Here is a 9,090-nt window from a genome sequence, read left to right as displayed (position 1 = left end):
ATGACTCCACATGAATAATAAAAAAAATACTATTTAATATTTTCTCATCCTTCTTTTATCCTCTATTTTTTAAAATTAACTATTGAATAGAGCTCATACCTTCGCTTATCTTATCCTTACAATTTTAATGGTCGATTTTTAAAAGATGATGATGAAAAAGGACAAGAAAGGATAAGACACACACAAAAAAAAAGTGGTTAATTAATTGGCAATATTAATGATCTTCAAGATCCCAGCTGGGATGAAAATGAGGCTCCACATGAAGAGACCCTCATTGGTTCAAGTACCTTCCAGACTTCTGACTTGAGGTCCGGCAGGCTCCTTCGTTTCCAGTCACAACATCTCAATCCCAAGTGAGCCAAGTTTTGAGTAACCGCAATCGGCCAGTCTCCAGCCAATGGATCCAAGAGAGTTTTCAAATTTCTGGCATCCAAGGCATTTTTCACTTCATTTGATATCAAGAAAGGTTGTCTCCCAGTCAACAATTATAGTAATATGATTCCAAACGAGTAAACGTCAGACTTCAAAGTAAGCACTCCTGTTTCAAGGAACTCGGGATCTATGAAAGCCAAACTGCCCTTCGGGACAGTTATATGAGACAGTGTCGTCGTGTTGTTGCTTGAATTGGCATCTGGCAATAACATACGGCAGATTCCAAAGTCACTTAGTTTACTAACAAAGTTGGCATCGAGGAGGATGTTGGAGGGTTTCAAATCACCATGCACTATGCTGTGAGGTTTAGCGGAGTGGAGATACACAAGGACAGAGCACAACTCTGTGGCGATGCGTATTCGAGTTTGCCATGATAATGGAGGAGTGTTGTCCCTCATGCTTAGTCTATCTTCAAGGCTTCCGTTGGGAAGATACTCGTAGATGAGTGCAAAAACCTCCGGGCAGGATCCAATGAGTTTCACAAGATTGGGATGCCTCAGCTGACTCAATACACTAACCTGCAGATCATATATATACAACCAACAAATGAGATCATGAAATGCCAAACTTTTGGTCTAACTTCATTTCATTCTTTAAAATTATATATATATATATATATATATATATATATATATATATATATATATATATATATATATATTCTTTAAAAGCAAATTGCTCTTGTTGCATATATATATATACTTTAACAATTTAAAAAGTAAATAATTTGTGAACCGCTCATGGAAGCGTATGTAACCTATCAATAAATTCAACAACCTAGAAAACCAAAGCAACCTAGTCCAGGTGCTAACATCATACGACTAATATCACATTCTCAATTCTCATTTCATGTGGCAATATCCATAAGTCCTTCAATCAGCTTGCATTAAAAAAAAAAATTAAATTAAAGTTTGATGGACATTGTCACATGAATTAGTCTAATAGTATGAGAGTTGAGTATTTAGAATTACTCATATTATACTATATATACCAATCAATTCTTAGATTTTTTTGAGTAATGCTAAATACTATATCCTCATCTTACTTTCATTGATCCTACTAGGCTGATGGGCTACATACCCATCGGCCCTTTGATAAACTCCTGTTAATAAAATAAAAAAATAAAAATCAAATAAAAATCAAAATCAAATGTTGATAGGCACAGCCATGGATAGAGTTTAATTTGTATATAACGTTATCTTTTCCTTTTATTTCTTTTTTTAACATATACTAGCACATTAGTCCAATGAGATATTCGGGGTAAAATAGAAGTATATTATTTAATATTACTCATAAATATATAACTAAAAATAAATCATTGTAGAATTTGTAGTGATTTTGGAATGAATAGACAAACCTCCATTTGGAATTGCGAGGTGCCGTGGGCGCCAGGAGATTGTAGCATCTTGATTGCACCTCTTTTTGACACAAGAGAGCTTTGTAAATGTTTCCATATCCTCCTTGTCCAATTTTCCTGGATTCATCGAACTTCTGAGTCGCTTCTTCGAGCTTAGAGAGCGGGAACTCAGAGCACTGATCATGATCAGTCATCCTTCTTAGCCCTTCAGCTTCTTTCAGTGCATTATCACGCTCCATCACCAACTCGTTCATCGTTTTGTGTAACTCTGCAATTTGAACCTTTAATGATATTTCCTTTTCTTGAGAACTCTCGAGTTCTTCCATTACTTGGTCTTTCTGGTTCTTCACTTTTTCAATCTCTTCTTTCGCCTTCACCAGCGCTTCCTCCACTTCTTTTCTTTGCCTTGACTCTTCTTGGCCCTGTTCATTGGATCATCGATCGACAATTTGCATCATATTATCTTTCAGGAAATGGCGAAGAAGTTCAAAATAACTAAAATCCTAATTACCCGGCGTTTAGCATCAATCATATCTCTCTCTGCTCTCTGACGCCTGAGTGTCTCTTTTTCATTCTCTGCCATCACTTGTTAAAGTTGCTCATAAAGAGTATTATCTAAACTTCCGTCCTGCTAGGATCCCTTAAACGATTAAATTTAAAGCCTTTTCATATTGTTTAGTATGCGTCTAGTATCATGATTTCGTAGACAAAAAAGTCGATTTTAAACTAAACCGTAGAAAACGAATATTTAGAATTGCTTTTTAATAAAATTGCGATTTCAAATTGCAGACAATTTGATGCTTGTTTGATCGAAAACACATAATTTTAAAGGCTAAAACTATAATTTTAAAGGTCAAACTACAATTTTGTCAAACTTTTAACTACGTTTTTAAAATTTAAAAACACATTTTAAAATCTCATTATTTGAAATATAAAACCCAAATGGGCCCTTAATTGCTTAATATTTGATCAACTTCGATGAATAAATGCTAAAGAGAAAGGTAAAATGCTTTTTAATTATAGAAACCCCAAAATTTAAGGATAAGGATTCTCTACAATTATTTGTCCGAATTTGAGAGAATTCGGACAGATGATTGTGAGAGACTACTTATGAGACCTATTTGACCGGATAAGTGGTTGGACAGCCCAATTTTTATTTGATCAGGTGGGTCCCATAAGTGGTCTCTCACAATCACCTATCTGAATTCTCTCAAATTCAGACAAATAATTATAGAGGATTCTAATCCAAAATTTAAACCATAACTCAAAGCTTCCACATGCTTCATAAATATACAAGGAAAACTTCACTTAGCTGATTAGCCCCAAAGTTTATGCATTTTGCTATTATAACATCAAATTTTTTAATTTTTACAATGTCGGTATTCCAATAACTTTTTCCTTTTAATTTCATCAATTTTTTATTATAAAAATGCTCAAAATGACCCTTTCAAAAAAAAATTGAAAATTCTCTAGACTCACGGCGAGTCGTGGATTTGGACTAACCCACGGCCACAATGTGGGAGAGAAAAATTCTTAAAATACCGACATTGCAAAAATTAAAAATTTGAGATTACAATTACAAAAAGGCTAATGCTTCAGAAAAATTGTATATAATAATAATAATAAATAAATAAATAAATAAATAAATAAAAAAGGGAAGAAAGGCAAAAATGAAAATTTTTAATTTGCACATACCAAAACACTTAGAGCTCCATTAGAAGAGCTTGTTGAGATGGTACTTGCACTAGAAACCAATCTTGAACTGTGTGGCAGCGGCAATGGAGATCCGACTTCCACATAAGAGCTTCTTGAATAAGCCGACGCCGGAGAGAGTACGCTAAACGGCCGTAGCCCATTCTCATTCGCCTCATTCCATGCAGTCACAGTTACATCAACCACTCTTCTGGGAGAGCTTGTTGAGCAAACCGAACCGGAGGGACTCCTTCTTAAGCCATCCCATTCATGATCAGAAGCCGAAGGACTAGTCTTTGGAGATGAAGCCTCTTCGTTAGCGCTGCCTGCCGGTAAAGAGATCATATCTAAGATGCTCATCCTCCTTCCACTGCTATCCCTATTGTGCCCCGCTGCAACAGATGATTGTGATCTCAAATAGTCTGATTCTCGGATTTCACTCATGCTGTTCCTTTCGTACCCCAAAGTAACAGACCGTGATTTCATGAGGTTTGATTCTCCCCTTCCACTCATCTCTGTGCTTGCTTCCCTATATTCCATATGCTACTTTGCATTAGTAATATAATGTCACGGTTGCATGAAAAGAGTAATGAACAGAAACTGTACGTGTGCCAAACCTGGTGAAGATGAGGTGGCCTTTGCAGATAAATTGTATATGACAGGAAATAGGTGCTTGTTCGCACACATATTTAGCTTTATTAGACTTGAGTTCTGTCATTTTTCTGCAATGTCAAGAGCAGTAGTAGAGCAATTCAATCCATTAGATATGATGATCATTAATGGACATGCATGATGGTGTGGAAAAAGTTTTCGATCATGTTGTTTGTACGTACCGTTTATAGTGCTTCTCTGCCGCTGCTCCCATAACAAGCCTCTTGATCTGGTGCTTAGAGATCAGTTCTAAAATTCCCTTCTCGATACGGTCCATTTCAATTTCCAGTTTCTGTGCCCGTACCTTAGATTTTAAAATAAATGAGAAAACTAGTCGGCACTTATATATTAATTAATGTACCAATCCATGCAGCATCCCAAAAGCCACTCGATCTCTAGATTCTTACGTGCATTTGAGATCGGTTCATGTTTATTTTGGATACATGCATGTAATTAAGTTTAATAAAAAACAAAAAAATTTCCAACCCAATTTAAAGAAAAAAAAAATTATTTCTAGCCAATAATGAGATAATCTAAAGGGAAAACTTTACTTATAACTTTTGATTTTTCATCACTTTTGAAAAAAAAATATCAAATTTTAAAAAGTGTCAATTTAGAATATCAATCTTTCAATTTTTTTTTTTTTTCAATTTCAACCCTATGTTAGAATTTTTTGTTAAATCATATATATCAAAATTCCTGAAATATTCATGTGTTTATTTTTTTTAAAAAAAAAATTATAAATTTTTTTCAAAAATTCAGGCATAGGTATGTTTTTAGATTCCGTTCAATTCTGACCAACACCTAAATCATTATTTTCTTTTTCCTAAAAAGTAAATGGGTATTTTAAGAATTTTGACATGATCTAACGAAAAATTCTAATGGGGAGTTGAAATTGAAAAAAAATTAAAAGATGAATATCCTAAATTGACACTATTTAAAGTTTGTGTACATTTTTTCAAACAAAAATGATGAAGGATCATGAATTATAAGTGAATTTTTTCTTAATCTAAATTTAACGGCGAAGGAAAAAAGAAAAGTGAATAAAACGAACAAAAAAAATGTGGTAAATTAAAGAGACGGCAGAAGAATCTATACCCCCGTTTGGCGACAGAAAAGAAGGTATTCATCCAGGATCTCATGCATTTTTTGCCTTTCAGTTTCCCGGTGCTCCCTCACTATCTTTTCCTTCAGTGAGTTTGCTGGAGCTCTTGTACCCACTGCAAATGCAAATCAAGATGGGAAAAACTCAAATAAATCCCACTTGAAAATACTGGAAATTAGGCAAGAAAAGCCAAATTCTTCAGAGGAAAAAAAGTGCATTTTCATCAGATATAGAACCCCAGCCGAAAATAATACATGGATTTGCATGGATTTGGGACTTACTAAAGGGGATGAGCTGTGCCGGTTGATGAACGTGAAGGATGCAAATTGGCTTTCCTCCAGAGTTCTGTAAAGCCCACAACAGGATTGATTTGAACTCTTTCACTTCTTTTCCCACAGCAACGTATATCATATCCTCAATCCCGATTGCCATCGGATCCTCTAAATTCTCATGCCTGCTTCCCATGTCCCAAATGTTTCTTTTGAAAAGCTAATGAAGTTAACGCTGCAGACACCAGGGATTCACAAGTCACCCCACAGCAATATTGCAACAAGTACTGGCCGGAAAGTTTTGGCTACCCTTCACTTTCTGAAGAGAATATTTATAAGAATCAAATATTATATTCTTCAGCACAAAATAAATGACAAATTAAAAGCATAGGCCTAGTTTAGCAAACTATTTTCATTCTTCCCCTATTTTTTTTTCATTTCTTTCAAAAATATTAAATAAAAAATATTCTAAGTTTTTTACACTTTTTAATAGACTTTTTTTTTTTTTTTTTTTTTTTTTTGTAATTAAGTATTAAAAGCGAAGACTTGAGGTAAAGGGTATTGTTGGTTCTGTAAAGTTTCTGAGGTCTAGCTGTAGCTTCTCTGGATTGTACGTTTTCTGAGTAAAAGAACTGTTTGTCTGCATTTGTTTTGTCCCTTATACTCCATTTGTTTTGGCGTAAAATAATTTTTATCGTAAAATATTTTTTGAGAAGTCATTTTTTCAGAAAAATATTTTTCGTTAAAAATATTTTTCGATGTTTGGCGCATACAGAAAATTACAAATATTTTTTTTATTATTTTCATTCAATCATATTAAATTATAAAAATCAATTTTTATTCACAATATAAAAATATTAATGTAAAATAATATAAAAAGCAACTAAAATATTATGTTTAATTAAAATATACACATTGACTAGCAATAATCATATTTTTTAAAATTAGGATTAGTTTAAAAAATTATTTTTAAAGTGGTCGGCCATTTGTGCTTGTCGGAATCTGGCCATTTGTGCCGGATTCAAGCCAGAATTGGCAGGGATTTGGCCGAAATGGTTGGATCCCGAGCAGATGGCCAGGATCCCGGCCGTTCTGGCCAGATCCCGACCAATTTAGCCGGAATCTGGCACAGTATCGCTGGAATTCAATGACAGTGGTCGGACGTCGCCGGATTCCGGCGAAAATTTTCAGATTTCGACACCGGCCGGATTCCAACCAATGCCGGAATCTGGCTTGTCAGAATCCGGTGATGGTCGACTACGTTGTTTAAAAAATGGTCGATAGCGTCTGCCGTTTGGGGAAAATGATTTACGCTTTCAAAAAGCGTAAATTATTTTTCGAAATTTACTAAGCATTTTTTGTCAAATGAAAATCATTTTACGGTTGATTATTATTTTCGCCCCCACCAAACACCGAAAAATACCAAAATAATTTTTCAAAAACCTTTTTACGCCGAAACAAACAGAACATTTAAAAATTTTACCCAAAAATTTCAAATAAGTGTAGGCTTTTGGACCAAATTTTGTGACTGAACAAAGTTTTCCTCTAAACTGAATTTGGAAAAGAATTCCTCCAATCCACTGTATTAAATTGATGTGTCCAAATTTTTAATCTTTCATATTCATTTTTAATAGAGTATGTGATTCTCACTTGTATTTTAAATACATGTCAATTTTTATTTATTAAAATAAATTGTTATCCAAATTGATAGAAATTTTTTACAAATTAGTTTGTATGTGAAAAATATGTTTTTTTTTTTTTTTTTTTAATGGCGCACATGTTAGCTTAAATGACCCATGTTACTTTAAAAGGCTAATTACAAATTAGTTTAAAAGAAATTTACATCCTACTGGAATTGAGAAAACTTGAAATTTGAAATCAAAATAATAATGATGCGACTTTTCTTTTATATATACTAAAAGGTTATACCCACCATTTTGTTGATAATTAAGAGAAAAATCGATCATTAGGGATAATTAAAAATTATTAGTAGCTCATATTGACACATTAACAAGTACACCTTACACATATTAATAGCTCTTATTGATCGACACTCGTTCAGTAAAAAGATATTAAAGGTGGTAATTCATTTTTATGTATTGATGAATTCAGATAATGAAGCATTATTATATATGTTAATCCTAATTCAATTTTTTATTATCAAACGGATAAAAATTCTCAATTCTAACCTATTAATATATTGTTAAATTCGTGCATGTGTCCAGGTTGCTGGATCACATAAAAGAAATTTCAGCCCTAGAAAATATTGGACGGATTGCAAAATTTAAATCAATCAATCCAGCTACATTAATTCAGCCGCCGAAATGGACCGTAGATCGACCTCACTGGATACCACGGGTTAATCCTTTAACAATGGCCTGAAAATCTTATCACTTTATGTTCTGTCGGCCTAATAATGTCCAATCATATCTCCTTTTTTTTTTTCTTTTTTTTTTTCAATGACAATCATATCTCCCTTGAGTGGAGGATGCAAATCTTAAATCTACATCTCGATGCTTCGCGTCATTTATGTTCTGTCGGCCTAATAATGTCCAAATCTTAAATCTATATCTCACTTTATGTTCTGTCGGCCTACTAATTGTCATTTCGAAAACAACAACGTAAGAAAAAGACACTGATCACAGACCATTTTCTGTCTTATACAGAAGAATGATCTATTAATAATTGAAAAATGATTATTACACTCACATTGCACAACTCTAACGTATACTCACACTAGACACAAAGAAGTGAGATCCACATACTGAGTCTCACTTCCTTGTGTCTGGTGTGAGTGCTGGAGTTGTGGAGTGTGAGTGTAACAATCACTTCTCTTAATAATTTTAGAGAAATGATCCCTACACTCATTTCTCAACACTCATTTCTCACAACAGCCCCACAACAAGCTGACGTGACTGATAATATTTTATTATTATTATTTTTTTTGTTTTTTTTTTTTTGGTAAAAAAATAATAAAATATTACCAGCCACATCAGCTTGTTGTGGGGCTGTTGTGAGAAATGAGTGTAGGGATCATTTCCCATAATTTTATATGACAGGCCACAAATTTCATATGGCTATTTGTTTTTAAAAAATTGAGATTTAAAAAAAGTAAAAAATTGTGTTTCAAATAATAAATAAGGGAGCGCATTTTTAAAAATGTACGATTTTAAAATTTAAATTATAATTTTATCAAATGATTAATTGTGTTTTTAAAAACTATATTTTCGAATAACATGTTTTAAAATTATTACTTTTTGAAATCGTAAACCAATCTGTATATATTAATGATCAATTACTCCACATGAATAATAATAATAAAAAATATGCTATTTAATATTTTCTAATCCTTCTCATATCCTCATCTTTTTTAAAATTAACCATTAGATCTATAAGACCCATACCTTCACTTATGTAGGTCATAAGAATATTAAATAGTATTTCTCATTTAAAAAAAAAAAGAAAAAAAAAAGAAAGGTGGTTGGCAATATTAATGGTTATGTAAGTCATAATAATATTAAATAGCATTTCTCATTTAAAAATAAAAATAAAAAATGAAAGGTGGTTGGCAATATTAATGGTCT

At 32.9% G+C, this 9,090-nt stretch overlaps 1 pseudogene; it reads right to left on the bottom strand.

The window, feature by feature from the left end:
* Nucleotides 1-224: 224 nt before the first annotated feature.
* LOC133862722 (U-box domain-containing protein 33-like) lies at nucleotides 225-5,702 on the bottom strand (annotated as a pseudogene).
* Nucleotides 5,703-9,090: the final 3,388 nt, after the last annotated feature.

This window comes from Alnus glutinosa, chromosome 3 (assembly GCF_958979055.1).
Source record: "Alnus glutinosa chromosome 3, dhAlnGlut1.1, whole genome shotgun sequence".
NCBI classification, from domain to species: domain Eukaryota; kingdom Viridiplantae; phylum Streptophyta; class Magnoliopsida; order Fagales; family Betulaceae; genus Alnus; species Alnus glutinosa.
This window is presented reverse-complemented; position numbering and strand designations above follow the sequence as displayed.